The sequence below is a fragment of the Hibiscus syriacus genome, unplaced genomic scaffold, assembly GCF_006381635.1.
Source record: "Hibiscus syriacus cultivar Baekdansim isolate YM2019G1 unplaced genomic scaffold, ASM638163v2 tig00110299_pilon, whole genome shotgun sequence".
NCBI lineage: Eukaryota > Viridiplantae > Streptophyta > Magnoliopsida > Malvales > Malvaceae > Hibiscus > Hibiscus syriacus.
Window position 1 is genome coordinate 646,028 of NW_024062668.1, and position 23,105 is coordinate 669,132.

General features: G+C 34.3%; 1 pseudogene; it reads left to right on the plus strand.

Annotated features, from left to right (window-relative positions):
• Positions 1-13,559: 13,559 nt before the first annotated feature.
• LOC120116468 lies at positions 13,560-15,527 on the plus strand (annotated as a pseudogene).
• The last annotated feature ends 7,578 nt before the right edge of the window (positions 15,528-23,105 follow it).

The window sequence follows — 23,105 nt, forward strand, 5'->3', positions numbered from 1 at the left end:
TCTTAAACCTTTAATTTTCCCTTTTTATTCACATACGATACTTGTTTTAATACATATTTAAACATCGTTATAGGAGCACATATTTATATTTGACATTTCAAGTAAAACTTAGTTAAAACAATTCATTGCGATTGATTACATGGTGATTGAGAACTTTTCACCAGCTAGCTAATATTCAAATATTAAACGTCACGAATAATTTATATTTATATATTTAAGGTCAAAACTTAATTATCTGAAATCAAACCTAGCTGTGAAATTCTATCATTTCGTCTATAAATTTCAATTTATATTTACTCGAAACAATCACTAGTTGGCAACTAGCGAGTCAACTTTCCAATAAAAGATTAAAAAAGTTTCATCTTGTATTTCATATTTGGTAATACAATCGAAGTTTTTAATTAATAATGCCGGTAAGTTTTACGAAACAAAAATGAAATACAATAAATTAAAATTTAGCAGATTCCTTTTTTAATTGTTAAAGTAAACAAACTAATTAATTAACCACAAAAACTAAAATAAAATTTCACAAGAAAATGATTAGAACATGTTAGGTTCGATCGATCAAACGAAAACTGTCAAGAGGAGGTAAATTAGCTTTTTGAAAATTTAAGGAAATAAGGGATTTCGAAACCAGGCCCAAAATTACTTGTTTCACCTTTTAAAAACTTAAAAAACTTTGAATTATTTTTACAATGTTTGAACAAATTCAATTAAGTCCAAAACACATTTTGCCCTTATTTGTTATATCAAAATATAAGTTAACAATCTCTCCTTTTTGATATAAAAAAACCTTGAAAAATAGTTTTTGGCAAAAGCTCTCCCATAATAAAGCATTTAATGAAAAAGAGAAATATTTTGGAAAACATTAAAGCTCTCCTTTTTCATTCTTGAAATTGAATTTTTCAAACCTATACTTCTCCCCCTTTTTGTTATATCAAAAATAATTCAAACATTTAAGTTAAAAATATAAAATGGAGAGTAAGTTGAAATTTTACATTAAAGTTCATTTGAAAAAAAATCAAAAGCTCCTCCTCAACAAATGCATTCCAAAAACACATTTTAGCTCGAAAGTTAGACACTTCAAAAGTATTGATTTTCAATAAGATGAACAAACATGTTAGTAGCACATAAAATTCAATATATCTAAGTCTAACTACTTTATGCAATATCATGAATAATACATTATAGCTCATATGCATAAAGCATTTAAAAAGTTATACATTCGATATTGACATCAATTGTTAGAGAGATATCATAGGCAATAAAATCACATGCATAAACATTTAAATTAAGGTTAAAAATTAAAATTTGTAAAAACAAAACATTAAAACTAATTTTGACTAAAATTCATTTTGATGAACAAACATTTATGAAAAATCATTAAAACTTTAGAAAATGTTTATCACAACACTTTTTAACATACATGAGATAGAAGACATATGTTGAAAAATCGGGTAAAGAAAACAGAAAGAATACAAGAATTTTAACGAGGTTCAGCAATGTGCTTACGTCCTCGGTGCCCTAGGCGGCGCTAGAATTTTTATTCAATATCTCATAGGTTTTGGTTACATCTCCTTTTATAATAAATAAACCTTAGTGCATATTTGAAAAAATAACCTTGTACTGTACCGCGCAGCCCCACATAATCGTAACCCCCACTACGAGACTTCTTTACCGGTATATTTATGAGCCATACCTAACAAATCTCAACCTTGGCGAATATCCAACCCCTTAGGAAACATTCAATGTGGGTTGGGTTACCTTACTTCTTTAACAACTCGAAACATTCAACAAGTCCAAGTAATGCATGAACTTGTCTGTTGTAACTGGCTTGGTGAACCTATCAGCGACATTCTCATCAATATGTACCTTCTGAAACAAAATCTCTCCAGATGCAACCAACTCTCTAATCTTGTGAAACCTTACATAAATATGCTTAGTTCTAGCACGATATACCTAATTCTTAGCCAAGTGAATAATACTTTAATTGTCACAAAGCAACTGAACTCCACATTGTTGAACACCCAACTTCTTCACTAAACTAGTAAGCCATAAAGCTTCTTTTGCAGCTTCAGCCGCTGCCATGTATTCAGCTTCAGTTGTAGATAATGCCACAATAGATTGAACAGTAGACTTACAACAAATAGGCCCTCCACCAAGAGTAAAGACATACCCTGTCGTAGATCTTCTATTATCTAAGTCACCCGCATAGTCTGAATCCACATATCCTATAACCAAAGGATTATCCCGCTAACTAAAAAAACAATTCCATGTCCCACAGTACCCTTTAAGTACCTAAAGATCCACTTGACTGCTTCCCAATATTACTTACTAGGTTTAGACATGTACTTACAAACTTGACTAACAGCATGAGCTAAATCAGGAAAGTACATACCATTACATACCTCAAGCAACCAACATCATTAGAATACAAAACCTTTGCCATATCTTCAGCTTCCTTATCTGTTTTAGGGAACTATTTTGATGAGAGCTTAAAGTGATTCGCCAATAGAGTGCTCACTAGTTTTGCGCTGCTCATCGTAAACCTTTCTAGCATTTTCTCAATATAACCCCGTTGAGATAGCCACAGTTTCCTTGAGTCTCTGACCCTGCAAATTTCATTCCAAGAATTTTCTTTACAGCACCTAAATCTTTCATATCAAATTCCTGACTAAATAAAGTTTTTAAACCAATAACATCATTCATGTTCTTCGCAACAATTAACATATCATCAACATACAGTAACAAAAAATAAAAGAACCATCATCGAGGCTCTTAACATAGACACAACAATCATACTCACATTGCTTGTAGCCAATCTTGATCATATAGAGTCAAACCATTTGTACCATTATCTAGAAGACTGTTTCAACCTGTACAAAGATTTCTTCAATTTGCAAACTAAATGCTCGTTTCCAGGTTGAGTGAAACCTTCAGGCTGCTGCATGTAGATTTGTTCCTCTAAATCACCATACAAAAAAGAAGTTTTCACATCCATCTGCTCTAAATGCACATCCATAAACTCCTTTCTGCTGTGAAAAACCTTTTGCTACCAAAGAAGCCTTGAACTTCTCCCCCTCTTTTTCTGTTACTGCTGGTTTCTTCTTAAACACCCATTTGCAACCAATAAGCTTCTTACCTCAAGAAGGTGAACTAACTCCCATGTGCGATTGTGATTCAAAGACTCAATACCCTAAACCATGGCAACCATCCACTTTTCATTTTCCTGACTAGTAACAACATCATGAAAAGTAACAGGATTATCACTACTAACAATAAGTGCAAAAGAGACCAAGTCTTCAAAACCCAATATGTTCAGAGGCTTTATATTCGTCCGTCTCACCCTTTCTCTGGTGAGACTATAATCCTGCAAATCAACCGTAGCGGAACCACTAGAAGTCGGTTGAGAAGTTTCTATTTTCTGAACTAGAAACTGCTTGAAATCCACCACTGTCGTGTATTTATTCTGTTGCAACTTGGGTTGTTCATAAAAAACAACATCTCTACTGATCACAATTTTCTTCGCAACTGGATCCCATAACTTGAATCCTTTGACACCTGTCTTGTAACCCAGAAAAATGCACTCCTTCGATTTTGCATCAAGTTTGGATCTCATCAGTAGGTACATGCACATAAGCAGGACAACCAAAAATCCGTAAGTGATAAAAAGTAACATCATGACCAGTCTATACCTCTTCTATAACTTTCCCACTCAATGATGCCATTGGCGATCTATTGATAAGATAACATGCCATGTTAAGAGCCTCAGCCTAGAAGTGTTTGGGAAGCTCCGCATTCAACCGAAAACATCTAACTCTTTCATTCAACGACCTATTCATCCGTTCCGCAACACTATTCTGTTGTGGTGTCTTGTGCACTGTAAAATGTCTCTTAATCCCATGCTCCTTAAAGAAGTTTAGAAATTGTGAATCTGTGTACTCCGTACTATTTTCAGACCGTAAACACTTGATTTTCGTCCTGTTTGGTTTTCTACCTCAGCTTTCCACAGCTTGAACTTCTCAAAAACGTCAGACTTCTATTTCAAAAAATACACCCAATCTTTCCATGAAAAATCGTTAATAAAAGTAACATAATACCTAGATCCACCCAAAGACGATGTCATGGAAGGCCCCCATACATCAGAATGCACGTAATCAAGAATCCATTCATTTGTGTGCTTTCCAGTCTTGAAACAAGCCTTAGTCTGTTTACCAAGAACATAATACTTGCAAAAATAGAGCTTACATCTTTTAACACCATGCAACAGATTTCTTTTATGTAATTCAGCCATACCACGTTCACTAAGATGAGCAAGACACATATGTCACAGTTTGGTAGTATCATCACAGGATTCAACAGAATGAACTCCACCTACAACGGTACTCCCTAACAATATGTAAATATTCCTGCAGTCATCTTTCCTTTCATCACAGTCAAAGATCCTTTAATAATCAGAATGGTTTCCCTATCCTCATCAGCCTTAGGGATAAAACCATTCTTATGCAAAGTGCCCAAAGAAATCAAATTATTCTTTAAATCTGGGATATGTCGAACACCACACAATGCCCGAACAGAACCATCATATATATGAATTATGACATCACCAATACCAACAATATTGCAACATCGATCATCACCCAAATAAACAGAACCAGAATTAACCACTTGTATGTCGAAAACCATTCCCTATTTGGCGTGATGTGATAAGAACATCCAGAATCAAGAATCCAAGCATCCTTCAATTGAGTCATTGAAATAGAGAGCATATCACCCTCACTGCAATCAGAATTGTCATCCTCGACCACATTCACAGACTTGGATGAGTCATCACGCTTCTCATCGGCCTGCTTCTTCAACTTCGGACAGTCTCGCTTCATATGTTCTGCCTCCTTGCACTTGTAATAGTGAATTGTCTTCTTATCTCTAAATTTGGATATAAAATTCCACTTCCTAAACCCTGCCTTCTCTGGCTTCCGTCCACGGTCTTGATTACCCTTAGCATATAAGCTATCAGCTTGAAGGTTTCCCCTGCATTATGCTTCCGTTGGTTGTGAGCCAACAAGGCTGCAGTAATCTCCTCAACTTTGATAGTCTCTTTCCCATATGTAAGAGTAGTCACCATGTGTTCGTAAGAGGGAAGCAACGAACACAACAAAATCATCGCTTTGTCTTCATCCTCAATTTTCACCTCAAGCCAAGCCAAATCAGAAACGATTTGATTGAAGACATTCACGTATTACGCCAAATCATGATCATCCTGCATCTTCAGCCCATACAGCCTTGCTTTAGATACATTTTAGTCGCTAAGGATTTGGATATAAACTGACTTTCCAACTTCTTCCAAATTTCATCTGGAGACGACAAATGCATGACGTGATACATGACCTCGTCCACCAAACATAATCGTATGGTTCTTTTCGCTCTTTGCTACAATTATTCCCAATCTTCCTCCTCCATCGACGCTAACTTTGTAAGTCGCAAAGCCTTCAGATCCTTGCTACGCCAACAGATTCTTCACCCTTGTTTTCCATAATCTAAAGTTACCCTGACCATCAAATTTCGCAACTTTGAATTTGGCTCCTGACATCTGATACCAATTGTTGAAAAATCGGATAAAAAAATGAAAAGAACACAAGAATTTTAACGAGGTTCAACAATGTGGTTACATCCTCGGTGCCCTAGGCGGCGCTAGAATTTTTATTCAATATCTCATAGGTTTTGGTTACATCTCCTTTTATAATAAATAAACCCTGGTACATATTTACAAAAATAACCATGTACCGTATATTTATGAGCCATACCTAACAACATAAAATCATTTAAAATCAAAACTAATGCTTGCTTAAACCAAATGAGCAACCAATTATGCAAGATAATCAAAATCAGCTTAGAGGTTACCCATTCCTTATCAAGTGTGGCTATAACATTTGAATATCTTCACTTTCATCTACATTGCTCCCCTACACCTATAAGAGACATTTATTTGGATTTTGGTATCCAAATTGCTTTGGGTCTTTGAACATTAGTTTTAATGCCCCTTGTCCCCTTTAGAACCCATACTTGTTTAATTTTAAAACGTTTTCCTTTCTTTAAAGGGCATGCATGTTCCAAATGACCATTATAATGACAATTGAGCACTTTGTCATGATGAAATTCGATGAATTATTTAAAATGATTTCATTTTCTTTTGCTAAGCATTCAAGCTTAACTTTTAAATCAAAGCATTCTTTTTCAAAATTATCAATTTTTATTTTTGAAAGCTCTAAATCATTTTTTCAAAATTTCATTTTGATTTTCAATATCCATTTTAGCTTTCAAAGAAAATTATTTTCAACTTTAAATTTTGAAATCAATTTTTTGTATTTGGAGTTCATGATCTCAAACTCCAAGAATAATTCATCATATGCATCTTGTAACTCATTAAAAGAATATGAATTAGACTCACTAGAGTTAGAAGATACATTAGGCTCTTCAAGAGTAGTTGTTCTCGATCATCTCCCATGCATCAAGATCATTGGATTGGATAAATAACTTTTTTAATTTCTTCCATTGACAATAGTTAGCTCCATTGAAGTATGGAGACTTGTCCATTGGTTGGGAGTCTTCCATGTAAAATGAGTCAGAGTTGAAAGCTATCTTCTTGGTTGTGTCAAAAATGGTAGAGCTTCTTTCAAGATAGTCACAAAGTTGTTAGACGTTCTAATGAGTTAAGCTCTAATACCAATTGTTAGGCTCGATCGATCAACCAAAAATCGCCAAGAAGGGGTGAATTGACTTTTCAAAAATTTAGGAAAATAAGTAGAAATGATAGGAAAGATTTGCACAATGATTTATAGTGGTTAAACTTTCTCAATGAAGTCTACATGTACTACCTTAGCTCCTCACTACGGATTTCCAACAAATTCACTAATTTGTTCTTTCTTTTTCTAGGCTTAAGAGTAACGTTCACAATTTCCCGTCTTTTCAATGATTAAGATATAACCACTCCCTATTTACAAAGGATAAAAACAGTGTAAACAAGAAACCTCTCAAAGGAAGGTGTTTACAATTTAAAATCACTAAAAACACACTATTTACAAGAGAAAAATGAATAAAAGAGTGAAAAAATTTCTTTTGATGATCAATGCTTGGATAGGTGTTGTGTCACATTCTTCAAGTGTCTTGAACTTGTTTTTATATGATAGAATGAGTTACTAGCCATTTCTATCTGTTGGGGATGATTTAGAGCCGTTGAAAGTTGAAAAATCTACAATTCCGTATAGGGTTTTGAAACCATAAAGGGGGTTCCAAAACCTCTCTTAAAATTTGACTGTATATAGATATTAATGATAATAATATGATAATAATAAAATGAAGATAATTTATACATGTGCATGTGTGAATTTGATATATGAACGAATATACGTTTGTGTATGATATAATAGTAGTAATTCTTCATACATGATTATAAGTTAGAATTTCCATTATATGTTTATATGCCTCACTAAGTTTATGACTTAGCGTGAAAGTATTTTTACACGTAGGTTCAGAAGAGCAAGAGGAACAAGTTTAGAATTTGCGGAGTAGCATATCTCCACTCAAAGATCAGATCAGAAGTAAATCCACAGTATGTATTTTGTTGGGTCAAAAGTGTTGGCATGTGGAAAAGTGTAATTTACGTATGCTCTGATCAATTAATTACTAAATTATTATGGACAAGGCACGTCAGATTTAAAAGAATATTTCGTTATTATGTATTTAGATTTTATTTTATGTTTGAGTTTTTTTAGATATAATCTCTAAAATTCTTTACTTGATTAGTTGTGTTGTTAAGGTTATATGTTATTTTATTTCAATAAATTTCATTATCGTTTCAGTTTTAAAAAAATAAACTAGGGTTGGTCATTTTTATTTCAGTCTTTTAAACGTATGATCACTCGTTTCAAACTAGTTAACTCTTGGTCACTTTTATTTCATTTTAACTAAGACGTGATAACTTTTGTTTCATTTTAATTAAGACTTGGTCACTTAACATAAATTACCGTTAAACCTTAAACGATTTTTTGACGTGATTTATTAATAAAAGGGTTTAATTTTTAATTTAACCCTTGAACTTTAGATAAAAGTATAATTAGGGACCATTTAAAAAAAGGCTTTTTTATATGTTATCTTCCTCAACCGACTACCCTATCTTCCCCTAGCTTACCACGGAGATCGGAGGAAATGACAGCGGTATGGGACGATACCAACTGGGTTTTGATCGGAACTGAGAGAGGAACCAGATGGCGATGGTGGTGGTGGTGAGGTGAACAGAGCTCGGAAACGACGCTAAAAATACAAAAATAGTGACAATTTTAAAGATTTTCGATGAAGCTTTAAGTTATTCTCCGAGGAAAACAACGACAATTAACAATGTGAGGGTGGTCGGATTTTGGTCGGGCTGGGACTACGCTCCGTTTGGTGGTGATGGTGCAACCTACGGACGCCTGTGGTAATTGGTATCACGAATAGAATCAACGGTGGGTTTTTAGGTTTTCAACGTAGCTTCAAAGGGTAATCCACAAAGATCGGCGATGAGCTTCGACGATTAACTAGAGTGGTTTTGATTGGGGATGGTAGGAAAATCTTGGTGGTGGTGGTGCACACCACCGCTGGTCGGAGATAAGGTGATCGACGAAGATGGAGTTGGGGTTAAGAAAAGGGTAAATTATAACATTGTCCTTAATTTACTTTGAATTTATAAAATAGTCCCCAATTAGTATTTTATAAAGTTCAAGGGATAAAGTGAAAATTAAACCCTTTTACTAACGTGCCACATCATCAAACTAGTAAATGGTAACGTCCCAGTGACCACGTCTTAATTAAAATGAAATAAAAGTGACCACGCGTTAAGTAGTTTAAAACGAGTGACCATATGTTTAAGAAAATGAAACAAAAGTGACCAACGCTGTAGTTTACCCTTAGAAACAAAAGTTTAGGATAAACTACGTATTTAGTACTTAAACTATCATTTTATCTATTTCAGCACTCAAAATTTTAAAATTTTTCAAAATCATATCTAGCATTTAATTTTTATTTCATTTTAGTATATTGTCATTAAAAACTTAAACGCATTTAGTACATAAAATATCAGTTTTGGTCCATTTTAGTATCTAAACTTTAATTTTTTTTCAAAACTTAATGTTAAATTTTGAACATGGGTACTAAAATGAAACAAAAAACTAAAGTTTTTAACGGAGGGTACTAAAATGAAACAAAAACTAAACTTTAGGTATGATCTTGATTTTTTTGAAAGTTTAGGTATTAAAACTGACAGCTTAAGTATTAAATACATAATTTACCCTTAAATCTAACTGGTTATACGATAGTATTAAAAAAGTAAAAAAAGGATAAAATTGATTAAAACTGTAAAAATGGTAAAAACAATAAAAAAAGTTTACTGTTGGAATTTTATGTTCTGTGGAATTGCTTATATTTATTACTATAACAACAAAAACAACCCTATTCCCATATGCAATGAGGTAAGAGGGAGATAGGGTTAGGCTACCCCCAACGCCAGGTTGAGAGCATTCGCTGAAGACCTCCGGCAGTCAGAAAAATAAAAATAAGGTAAATCACATGCATGTATAAATAAATAAATAAATACATAATTAGTTGAACAGTCTTTATATGCAGTCTTCATGCACGTCTGTATTGAAGTAATCCCTGCGTAAAAATCTCTGCATAAAGATAGAAACGTAAGTCCCGACTATATTTGGAAGGAGGAAACATGCAGAGAAGGATACACAAAATTCAGCGATAGCAAGTTATGAGAAGGAATAAAGTCAAATGGGTTAAAACCTATAACTAAGGCAACATTACTTCGCTACCCTAGTTCTAAGCCTTCATAAATTCCAATGACAGAAACCTATAAAAAGTAGAAGTCATGGAAATTAATACAAAGGCATTAAAAAGCATACTGAGATGCTACACCCTATGGCTGTGACCCACACTTCTCGGCTACCTTGGTCTTGAGTCTCCATACATTCCTATCAGAGGTCATGTCCTCGGTAAGGGCTAAATCCTTTAAATCAAATCTCAAGCAGTTTACCCACTTCCTCCTTGGTCGTCTTCTCCTTCTGGCACCGTCGACTGTAATCGACTCTACCCTCCTGACCGCATCCGACGTTTGTCGCCTAAGGACATGCCTAAACCATCGTAGTCTTCCCTCCCTCAATTTTTTGGATACAGGCACCACCCCCAAGGACATCCTAATTGCAGAGTTTGGTGTCATGTCCCACAGAGTCCTACCACATGCCCATCGAAGCATTCTCATTTCTGCGGCCTCTATCCTCCTTAAGTGATCCTTCTTGATTGCCCAACATTCTGATCCATACAGTAGCGCTGGTCTTATTGCCATTTTATAAAATTTTCCCTTAAGTTTTAGAGGCATCTTCTTGTCACACAAAACTCCAGTAGCAGTCATCCACTTTAGCCATCTCGCCTTTATACGGTGTGTAATGTCATCATCTATACCCCCCATATTTATGTATCATAGACCCTAGGTACTTGAAACAATCATTTGAGGGGACAACGCGTCCTTCGATGCATACATCTACATTTTCATCGTTTTTGGTTCCCACTGAAGTTTTAACATAAATACTCTGTCTTTTCAATATTAATCCTTAGACCTTTTACTTCTAAAGCAGTCTTCCATGTAGGCAGCCTTCTATTCAGCTCAGTTTTTGTTTCAGCAACTAGGACAATGTCGTTAGTGAAAAGCATACACCATGGAACACCGTCTGGTGTCACACAATAGATGTCGTCCATAATCAAGCCGAAGATGTAAGGGCTAAGAGCCGACCCCTAGTGAAGTCCGATTTCCACAGGGAATACCTCAGTATCGCCAACTGTAGTCCTAACATATGTAGTAGATCTACAGTACATATCACGAATCGCCCGGATTTAAGCAGTTGGGATTTGTCTCGTTTCTAAGGTCTTCCAGATCGTATCGCGGGGAACGCTATCATACGCCTTCTCAAGGTCAATGAACGCCATGTGAAGATCTCTATTTTGCCCCCTATATTTCTCCATAAGTCGTCGAAGTAGATGAATAGCCTCCGTAGTAGACTTGCCTGGCATAAAGCCAAATTGGTTTTCCGAAACCCTAGTAACCTGTCTCAACCTAGCCTCTATCACCCTTTCCCATATTTTCGTGGTATGACTGAGTAGTTTAATACCTCTGTAGTTTCCACAACGTTGGGGATCTCCTTTATTCTTATAGATTGGTATCACCGTAGACTCTCTCCACTCCTCTGGCATCTTGACAGACTCTAAAATAATATTAAAGATGTTGGTCAACCACTTAACTCCCTCTTCTCCGAGGGCCAACCACACAGTGATAGGAATTTCATCTGGACCGACAGCTTTGTCCCTCACCATCTTTCTAAGAGCCATTTTAACTTCCTCACTCCCAATCCTACTTGTAGGGCAGTCATTGGCCGTAGTATGATGGTCGGCTGACCCATCAATGGTACTATCTCTACAGGGAGAGGCACCGCCATTAAATAAGCCAAAGAAGTAACTACCCCAAACCCTTTTTATATCATGCTCTTTCACTAAAAGAACATCATTGTTGTCCTTAATAAACCTAATGCTACCAAGATCATTTCTCCTATTCTTCCTGGAGTTTACAAGCCTGAAAATGCCATTTTGTCCTTCCTTGGTGTCTAATCTCTTGTACATTTCCTCGTATGCCTTATCCTTTTCTTTAGCTACTGTTTTCTTAGCTTCCCGATTTGCCTCCTTGTATCTTTGTTTAGCTCTCGACCTTTCTTCATCGTCATTACATTGTAGAATTTCTTGAAGCAAGTTTGCTTTGTCTTTACCTTAGTTTGGACTTCGTCGTTCCACCACCACGATTCTTTATGATCCTTGACCTTCCCTGTCGACAACCCAATGGTGTTTTTGCCCACTTCTCTGATGGAATTTGCCATATTTTTCCATAACAAATCTGCATTATTCGAGTTTGTAGTTCCAAAACCTGTATGAGACAAAACCTTACTCCTAAAGTCATCAGCTGTCGCTCTATGTAAGTTCTTCCAAAGGATCCGGTTTACCTAGTTTAGCCCTCCTATGAGTGCTCCGCCCATGGCGTACGCGAAACACCAAAACCAACAATCTATGTTGTGATGCACACGCCTCTTCAGGGAACACCTTACAGTCAATGCAAGCCCACCGATCCCGATTTCGAACCAGGATGTAGTCGATTTAGGTACAATGTCCCCCGCTATGGAACGTAATCAAGTTCACATCTCTCTTGTTAAAGAATGAGTTAGTGACCACCATATCGTGTGCAGTAGCAAATTCAAGCAATGTACGCCCCTCCTCGTTCCTACTACCGAAACCGAAACTCCCATGAACACCGTCATACCCGTCGATTTCACTACCTATATGGCCATTGAAGTCTCCCCCTATGAAAACTCTTTGGTTATCTGGAATGCTCGTAAGTACATCATCTAACGGAATGCAATGATATTGTTTTTTAAATTTCAATGAAAGAATATATAATTTTAATTTCAACTCAATTATTTATTTAAATTAATACAATGACTAAATTTTTATATAAAATAATAAGATTTACATGATATAAATGGGTAATATCATATTTTTTTATTTAAAATTAAGGGTAAATTACATATTTAGTACATAAACTATCAGTTTTGATCCATTTTAATATCTAAACTTTTAATTTTTTCAAAACTATACCTAAAGTTTATTTTTTATTTCATTTTAGTACTCTCCGTTAAAAACTTTCATTTTTGTTTCATTTTAGTACCTTGTTCAAAATTTAATGTTAAATTTTTAGAAAATGGAAGTTTATCTACTAAAACGGACTAAAACTAATAGTTTCGCACTAAACGCGTTAAGTTTTCAACAGTGAGGTACTAAAATAAAATAAAACTAAATATTAGGCATGATTTTAAAAAACTTGAAAATTTATATATTAAAAGAGATTAAAACTAATAGTTTAGATACTAAATGCATCATTTGTCCTAAAATTAATTACAGAAAAATATAAACTTTAATATCTTTAAGCAGTTGAAGAGATGGCAACCCAATTTATAGGTAATGAAAAGACTGAAAAAATGGGTGAATACCCCAAGCGGGTAAATATTTAGAGTATTAGGCCAGTACAAAATTTAATTTAGGATCTACGATATTTACTACAGTCTATGAAACTCGTCATATTGAGATTATAAGTTTTAATAAAAATAATTTTTTAAAAATTTAATCTCCATGTGCTAAAAATTAATAAAATATATATTTTATTAAAATTCGTTACCTCAAAATGACAAGTTTAAAAAAATCATTATTTGAGGAAACTCTTCGCCTCGAGATAATGAACTCCTCGAAATACCGTACATGAAAAAATTCTGGACTAGCTTAATACTCTAAATAATTTACCCGACTGGGGTATTGGGCTAATTTTGCCGAAAAGACTTACCTTGGAGGATCATCAACAAAGCCCAATAATGGTCGACTCTACAACCATTAGCTCATTTACTCCTTGTTCCTGTTTGTTTAATGTCAATTAAATGTATATTTCTCTAATGACTTCTGCTACCGTCACCACGAGCTTCATCGGAAAACATTTGAACTCTGGGTTTCATCGCAGATTCATCCATGGCGGATCAAATGCGGACCTTTTCATTCTAAGTCAGAGACCGAGAGCACGAGAAAAACGACGACGTGGAGAAGAGCAGGTGTGGTTTCCTCGTGGTAGCTCTATTCCCTTGTTTAGTTTGCTTCATCCTTCTCCTTATCATATTCTCCGTCGTTTTAGTCAAATTCCGTCTCTTTTGCCACACTCCCCTCCATTCCGTAATTTACAAGAACAAATGCTAGTTCTAGATTTGAATCGTAGGGGTTTCTCTAGCGTCACCGACGGTGATGCGGAGTCCGAGACCGGCATCGAATCCGATGGGTTCAAATCTTGGTTGGACCCGAAGGAGGTCGAGAGAGTATGCAAGGTGATCGACGAATTGTTTAGCTTAGACCGAAATATGGAGGTTGTTTTAGATGAATGCGGGATTAATCTTACCCATGATTTGATCATTGATGTGTTAGATCGGTTCCGACATGCTTGAAAGCCGGCCTTTAGGTTCTTCTGTTGGAACGGGCAAAAACCGGGGTTTGAGCATGATTCCAAGACTTATAACAAGATGAGTGTTTTAGCGAAGAATCGACAGTTCGAGACGATGTTGTCGATGCTCGAAGAGATAGGTGCTAGAGGGGTTTTGACGATGGACACTTTTATCATCTCCATTAAAGCTTTTGCGGCTGCCAAGGAGAGGAAGAAAGGTGCTGAGATCTTTGATTTGATGAAGAAGTACAGATATAAAGCTGGTGTTGATACTGTTAATTGCTTTCTCGAGAGTCTCAGGAGGGCTAAGCTCGAGAAAGAAGTGCAAGCACTTTTCGAGAAGTTGAGGGACCAGTTTACGCCCGATTTGAGTTCGCATACGATAATGCTTAATGGTTGGTGGAGCGTGAGGAATTTAATGGAAGCGGAAGGGTTTGGAATGAGATGATCGATAAGGGTTTGAGCCGGATATCGTTGTTCATAATGTTATGATCGAAGGGCTGTTGAGGAGTAGGAAGACATCCGATGCGATGAAGTTGTTTGAGGTAATGAAAAATAAGGGTCCTTTGCAGAATGTTCGCAGCTATACGATTATGATTCAGGAGTGTTGCAAGCAGGAAAAGATGGGCGAAGCGGTTCGATATTTCAAGGAGATGTGTCATTCTGGATGTCCGCCCGATACGGCGGTTTACACATGTTTGATAACCGGTTTTGGAAGTCAGAGAAGGATGGACATGGTTTACAGGTTGTTGAAGGAGATGGAGACGAGGGTTGTCCACCCGATGGTCATACCTACAATGCCCTGATTAAACTGTTGACAACTCAACCGATGCCGGATGATGCGATGATGGTATACAAGAAGATGATTCAGACCGGAATCCAACCAACAATTCACACATTCAATATGATGATGAAATCATCCTTCCAGTCCAGGAACTATGATATGAGCCGTGCTATTTGGGACGAGATGACCGAAAAGGGATATTGGCCCGATGATATTTCATACACTGTTTTCATCGGAGGGCTAATCTGTCTAGGTAGATCGGGAGAGGCATGTAGACTTTTAGAAGAAATGATAGAGAAAGGAATGAAAGCTCGTCAATTCGATTACGACAAGTTTGCTGCCAATTTCTCTAGAGCTGGGAAACCCGCCATACTATAAGAACTGGCTCGAAAAATGAATATCTCCGAGATTGAAGCCTCTAACATATTTATGAGGTGGGCCGAGACGATGAAGAAAAGGGTTAAGAGAAAGGGTCCCTTTAAAACCGATGGAAGGTGTATCTGACATGCTAACGAAGCGTTCTCGCTCCGGGTTTTTTTTTCATGCGGCAAAGTCGATCATACTGCAAATGACCTTTAATGGTATAGTATATCATAATTTCCAGTTGTTGAGTCATGTAGTTCTAGTGCTATTGGCTTATTGTTTAGCTATTGGTCCTTGTATGCCTTTCAACTGTATTCTTTTTACGCTTGCTGTGCAATAGATTTGAGTGTTCGTTCTCTATTTTGTTGGCGCTGATTGCTGAGGTATATCCTTAATAAGGTGATTCATTTATCTTATGGGTAAAGAACGTAAATGGTCCTTTCATTATATGATATTGTTTTATTAAGTCCCTTGACTATAAAAAAATATAAAATGGTCCTTCGACCTTAGAGTGTTGCTTTGTTGAGTCCCTCTAGTATTAAAAGTTACAAAAATGTTATTATGTTGCACATTCGTTCATTAAAAAATGGATGATATTCTGATAGGCACGTTAACTTGTTGACTGCGATATGATTAGAGGTGTTCAAATGATTAATTTGGTTAACTGACCGAACCAAATTACCTAAATTTTATTAATCGATATTTTTTTCACTTTAACCGTTAATCAAACTGAATTATTTTCAAAAAAATTTAACCAAATCGAACTATGTTCCAATAATTGGTCGGTTAACCGAAATTTATAAATGATATGTAAATATTATATATTTAATATTTTTGGTTTATTTGGTTTGTTCGGCCGGATAATACGGTTAAAACCGAAGTTTAAACACTTCTAAAACTAAATAATATATATCATTTATTAAATAGTTAATAATTTCGATTGATTCAATTAATTAACCGATTTCGAACTGAATTAACCGAAAATGAAGTTTGAAAAACATTAGCCATTAACTGATCAAAATTTCGGTTCGGTCGGTTAATTCGGTTTTAACCGAATTATAAACACCCCTAGATATGATAAATCTCAAAATCTCAAATGACTATCATATTAACATCCATCTTAAATAACTGCTGATTTTTAACGAAAAATGACGAATCTCAAACCTAATGAATAATTGAGTGACTATTTTATAATTTTTAATAGTCGAGAGACTCGACAGAACAACACTTCTTAGTCAAAATATAACTTTTAATAGTAGAAAATTTAATAAAACAATATGTTACTATTTGTGTTTTTTTACCTTTTATCTTATTTGATTTTAATTAATAAATAGAAAAAATAGATTTTCAACTAAATCATAGGTGAGAATAGTTAACAATTAACATTTAAATGTTTTAGTGTTAAATGTTTTTATCGTCAAATTATAATCTTTATTTTAGACTGTTTTTAATAATTTAGTTTAGTTTTAAAATTATCGATATATATTAATCACATGTCATGTTAATAAAATCGTTAGGTTAAACTATATTCAAATTTGTATACATTTTTACTTGTATACATTTTCTTTGTTAAGCATTCAAGCTTAACTTTTAAATCAAATCATTCTTTTTTAAAATTTTCAATTTTTATTTTTGATGGTTCTAAATCCTTTTTCAAAATTTCATTTTGATTTTCAAAATCCATTTTAGCTTTCAAAAGAAAATTATTTTCAACTTTAAGTTTTGAAATCAATTTCTTGTATTTGGAGTTCATGGTCTCAAACTCCAAGAATAATTCATCATATGCATCTTGTAACTCATTAAAAGAATATGAATTATATTCATTAGAGTTAGAAGATACACTGGGCTCTTCAAGAGCCATTAAGCACACTATCTTTGGTGGTTCTTCTTTCTTGTCACCATGAAGTTCTTCGAGCTTATTCCAAAGCTCCTTGGAATTTGAACAAGAAGAAACGCCTTCATAGACATTGAGACCAAATGCACAAAACAACATTTGCATTGCCTTGGCATTTTTTTGGGCGTTTTTTCATTCTTGGTCACCTCACTCATTCGTCTTCTTCGTTGGATAAGAGTAGCCATTCTCGATCATCTCTCATGCATCAAGATCATTGGATTGGATGAATAGTTTCATTAATTTCTTCCAATGACAGTAGTTAACTCCATTGAAGTATAGAGACTTGTCGATCGGTTGGGAGTCTTCCATGTGAAACGAGCTGGAGTTGGAAGCTATCTTCTCGGTTGTGTTAGAAATGGATAGAGCTTCTTCAAGAACCGTCACAAGGTTGTTAGACCTTCTAATGAGTCCAGCTCTGATACCAATTGTTAGGCTCGATCGATCAACCGAAAACCGCTAAGAGGGGGTGAATGGACTTTTCAGAAATTTAGAGAAATAAGGAAAAATTATAGGAAATATTTGCACAATGATTTATAGTGGTTCAACTTCCTCAATGGAGTCTATATCCACTACCTTAGCTCCTCAATAAGGATTTTCAACAAATTCAATAATTTGTTATTTCTTTTTCTAGGCTCAAGAGTAACCTTTACAATTTCCCTATATTTTCAATGGCTAAGATAGAACCACTCCCTATTTACAAAGCATAAAAAGAGTGTAAACAAGAAACCTCTCAAATGAAGGTGTTTACAATTTAAACTCACTAAAAACACACTATTTACAAGAGAAAAATGAATAAAAGAGTGAAAAAATTTTCTTTTGATAATCAATGCTTGGATAGGTGTTGTTCACCTTCTTCAAGTGTCTTGAAGTTGTTTTTCTATGTTGGAATGAGTTATTACCTGTTTCTAGCCGTTGGAGATGATTTGAAGCCGTTGGAAGCTGAAAAATCTGCAATTCTGCACAGGGATTCGAAACCTCTCTTAAAAATTTGACCATTGGAACGGGGGGATTTTCAAACCTTTAAGAGGGATTTCGAAACCTTTGGCAATTTTTGCATTCTACCATAAGGGTTTCGAAACCTCTTGAAGGGGTTTCGAAACTAGGCCCAAAATTGCTTGTTTTACATTTTAAAAACTTAAAAACTTTGAATTATTTTTGTAATGTTTGAACAAATTCAATTAAGTCAAAAACACATTTTGCCTTATTTGTATATCAAAATATGTTAAACAGAACCCCAATCAAATAATTCAAAAAGTAATTAATATAAACAAATTTCATTAACCATGGACCTTGATAAAAGATAAATACTATTAACGTTAATTTAATTTAATCATATAATTGTCTAAACATATGACACATTAATAAATTAATTTTATCATAATTTAATTGTGATTTACCTTTAATGAGCGTAAAGGTCTATTAATAAAAAAAGATTAAATTACACGCTTAATCATTAAACTTTATTATCTCTTCTATTTCATTTATCGTACTTTCAATTTTTGTCAATTTGCTCATTAAACTTTAGACATTGAATTTTTTTGTCATTCCGTCGTTAACTATCTAACAATGTTATGACGTGGATATATTAAATTATTTTTTAACCATTAAATTCAAGATCATATAAAAATAGTTAAATTAAATTTAAGCTTTTCTCTTTCCCCTCTTTTTTCCTCCTCTAAACCCATTTTCTTGCTTCATTGTCTCATTCAACCATCCAACCTATCCTTCACTAACAACCACGTCACCTCTTTTTTTTTTGGAGTTTGGAATCGAAGGCAAGAAAGTTAGAGAAGAAGAATGAAGATAAAGAAGAGTCGATGCTACACATTTGATGATATGAGGAATGAGAAGATAAACAGAAAAACCAGAGAACAACAATGGAGAGTATGGTAATAAGTGTGGTTGAGATAGGTTATCCTTTTCGATCTATCCTTTCCTTTTCGACCACCTTCCGACCATCGTTATTATTTTTTACCCTTGATTTTATCCCATCATCCCATCAACATCTAACAAAACCCCAATTTTATCCATCATTAAATCTAACCATAAACTTAATCTTAAGCTGAATTTACAACAACAATAATCATGATAATTACATCAACGATAATAGCAACAAAAACAACATCAAGATTATAAAGGTTGAATACTTACATAGAGGAATGACAAAAATAGAGGTAAACTTTGGTGAGGTTTTGTTATTTATTATTTAATGAAAATTTAATGTAATTTATTATTTATTGAAAATATGATGCTATCAATTTGATGTGGAACTTTTAATATTATATAATTTCATATCATGCAATTGTTACTGAGTAAACGGTCGAGTGACCATAAAAGTTCGATGTCTAAAATTTATTGAGTAAATTGAAAAAATTAAAAGTACAATAAAGAGAGTAAAATTCAATTAGTAAATGTGTTGTTCGAGACAACGTTGACTTTTTTTTAAATTAAGAAGAGGTGAGATGCCTTAAGCAACTACAGTGAGCTTAACATAAGGAGAGCCTGTAATATCACGATTCAGCAAAGGAATAACAGAATGAGGGGCTTCAGAAAATCTATGCATCTCTTAGTCATTGGGGACATTGAGCTTTACCATGCTATAAGCAACCATATTATCTTCGCGTGGTGTGCAAATGAACTAAACAAACCAGCTGCGAGAATACATTCGTGCGATGGCTCGGACAAGGGCAAGCGACTTATCAGCAGGAGCATTATTCTACAGGAGGTTGATTGCCTACAGATTATCCAATTGGACATGCAACAACTCCACACCAAGGTGCCATGCTTTAAGTAAACCAAGATATATGGTCCACAATTCAGCTTGGAGAGGGTGGGAAATACCAATAGCTTTATGAAATCCAAAGAGCCAAGATCCATCATGCGAGCATCCAACACCACCATCGAGCTAGAACCAAAAATAGCGTGGACAGATGCATCCGTATATACACAGCACCACCAGTTTGGTGGGGGCTGCCATTGAAATTGCACAACATGCAAAGAATTTTGAGATGGCTCGTGTAAAACCCCCAACTCGTATCTGACCAGAATACGACTCTGAGGTGTCACATTTACTTTTTAAACTCTTTGACTCTTTAAAATACGATTAAAACTTGACAAGGAAAACAAAACTTAATAAATCATAATTAAAATACATATAAAAGCATCTACACTTTACAGTTATAGTACATGCCAACAACATTCCCATAACACAATCACATACATTTCAAATTTCTCTGATCTGATAATCTTCAAAGGTATGATGTCCTGCCCCTTGCTCACTCGACTTACTCCTTGCATATCTTTAAACTTACGTGTGAAAACACTCGCACGCTAAGTCATTGACTTAGTGAGTCATAAGGAGCATAACAAAACATTTAAAGACAATTGTTTAAACATTTCCTTAGAAACATTTCATATAAAACTAATAAACAATTCATAAAAACATCATATACATTTCAATTCTTATTAACTTGTTAAAATATTTCAGTGAAATCATTGAATACAAAAAAAACCATATACATTTCATATATATAACATCCACTTTTAGTCATCTTTCAATTCAAAATCAATTTTTATTTCATAAACTACATATACACTTATACACTTTTAATCCATATCAATTTGTTTAATTTATATCCATTTATTTAATTAGCCCAAAGTATATCACTGAGAACTCAAGGTATCTTAGTACATTGAGGTTGTGCACTAAATGCAGTCACAACTGCTCATATAATTTGCACCGAAGTGCCACGTAGAATATGGACCGAAGTGCCACATAGATATGTCCCAAAGGGTCGCGTAGAATTTGTCCCGAATGACCACGTAGAGTTGTCCCGAAGGACCGCGTAGAACCCTCGACTCATGGCATGACAACTATACCCCTAATTCTCATAAAATATACTTTAGACTTTAACCATATAATTAATTTTTATTACTTTATTCAAAGTGTCTTTTATTCACATAGACTACAGTCACTTAGCATATTTCACATAGAACATTTTCACGTAGATTATTTTTTCACGTATGACATATTCACCTATAACATATACTCACAGTATTTCATGTAACATTACCTGAATTTATTATTTATTCACATAGAACCTATCATTTCTTCACATAGAACCTATACTCATATTGTTTCATATAGCATTATTCAAATTATCATTTGTTCTCATAGAACATATTCACATAAATCATATACTTATAATATTTCTCATAAAATATATATTCATAATAATGAAATAGAAACTGTACTTTTAAAATACATTTAGATAAAACCATCACATAATACAATTCATTTGGTTCATAAACATTTGAGGTTGGCTCATCACAAGCTTTCCTCCAAATTTATACAAAGTATGTAAGAATGCACTCACTTTTGCCTCACTTAAGTCCTAAACAGACATCATTTTCAGTTTAGCTTACTAACTATACATGTCCATTCATTCAACATTTGTTTTCGATCAAATCTACACATTAATATAACCCATGAATATCCAAGCTCAATTACATCTAACCAATTAACCTTTACTTAAATAAAATAAAACACTTAATTTAACATTTCAGATTGAATAGTATCGGTACTCTACCTACAGTACAAATACTTCTCTTCTATGGTACCGATACCTACCTCAATAATGATACCATTTTGGCATTATGGAATTTTATTTTCCATTACAGTATCGATACCTTACTCTTGATATCGATACCTCCACATCAGTATCGATACTACTTCAATCAATATCGATATTGTTCATTAGATTCATACACTTTCCTTCAATTTAACTTTATAGTATTAATATGTTCTTCCAGTACCTTACTCTTAACTCTATTCATGCATTAAAACATTTACACTTATTCCCACTAACTTATATCCATTAAAATCCCTTTAACATCTAAAATCTTCCATAGAACTCTTAAAACTAAAAATCATACCAATTCTTTAAACATGTTCTCAATCCTTTCTAACACTTCTAACTTCTTAATTAGACCTTTGGCAAGTCAAATATTCCTTTAAAACTCCAAATACAATCAATTTCCATAAATTCTCTTAAAACCCATTTTACTAATTCACCATAAAATCCTTAATCTATTAGTTTCTAAGCATCTTTAAGATTCATAGCTTAAGCTTCTCTACCAACCAAAGGACCAAAACCAAATAAAAAATGAAAGGAATAACCAACTTCAAATCACTTACCTTAGCAAAGGGGAGTTTACAGTGGAGAGGAACAAGAGAAGAGCAAACTTCTAGATAATTCATTTATTCTTTCCTTATTTCCCACATGCTTAAATAACCTTTAAAATGAATTTTAAATTCATTTCATGAAAAAATACCACTTTTCCCTTCCAACCTTTAATCTTTGATAATAAGTCCTAGAAAAAATTTCCAAATCAGTCATTGAACTTTTTTATTCATCGAAATTAACCCATAAAATTTAAATCCTTACATTTTTGCCACTGACCCGATGTTTGGGGTATTACAATTATCCCCCTTAAGAAAATTGTCCTCAAATTTTCACTGCACAAAGGGACGAGAAACTTGTCTCCGTATGTCCTTCACGCTTCCATGTTACCTCTTCCACTTTTGACTTCCCAAAATAACTTTAACTAATGGAATCATCTAATTCTTAGTTGTTTAAATTCACATACTAAATTTTGCACTGGTTCTTCCTCATGAGTCTGGTCATATTGGACTTTTATCTCTTCAAGTGCTATGATGTTAGTCCTCTCTTACTTTTCAACTTATGAGATTAAATCTGGCCTCGGCCCGTTGAGTCTCACTCTTGCATTTCAAACCAATTTAATGGCGTCCGACACTTTCTTCCACAAAGAACTTCATATGAAGTTATCTTGATACCTTTTTTAAACTTACTGACATGTCACTCAATTAAAGACAAACTCGATGATAACTCTTCCCATGGCATATAAACATTCATTAGACTGTAAATCTTTAGTTT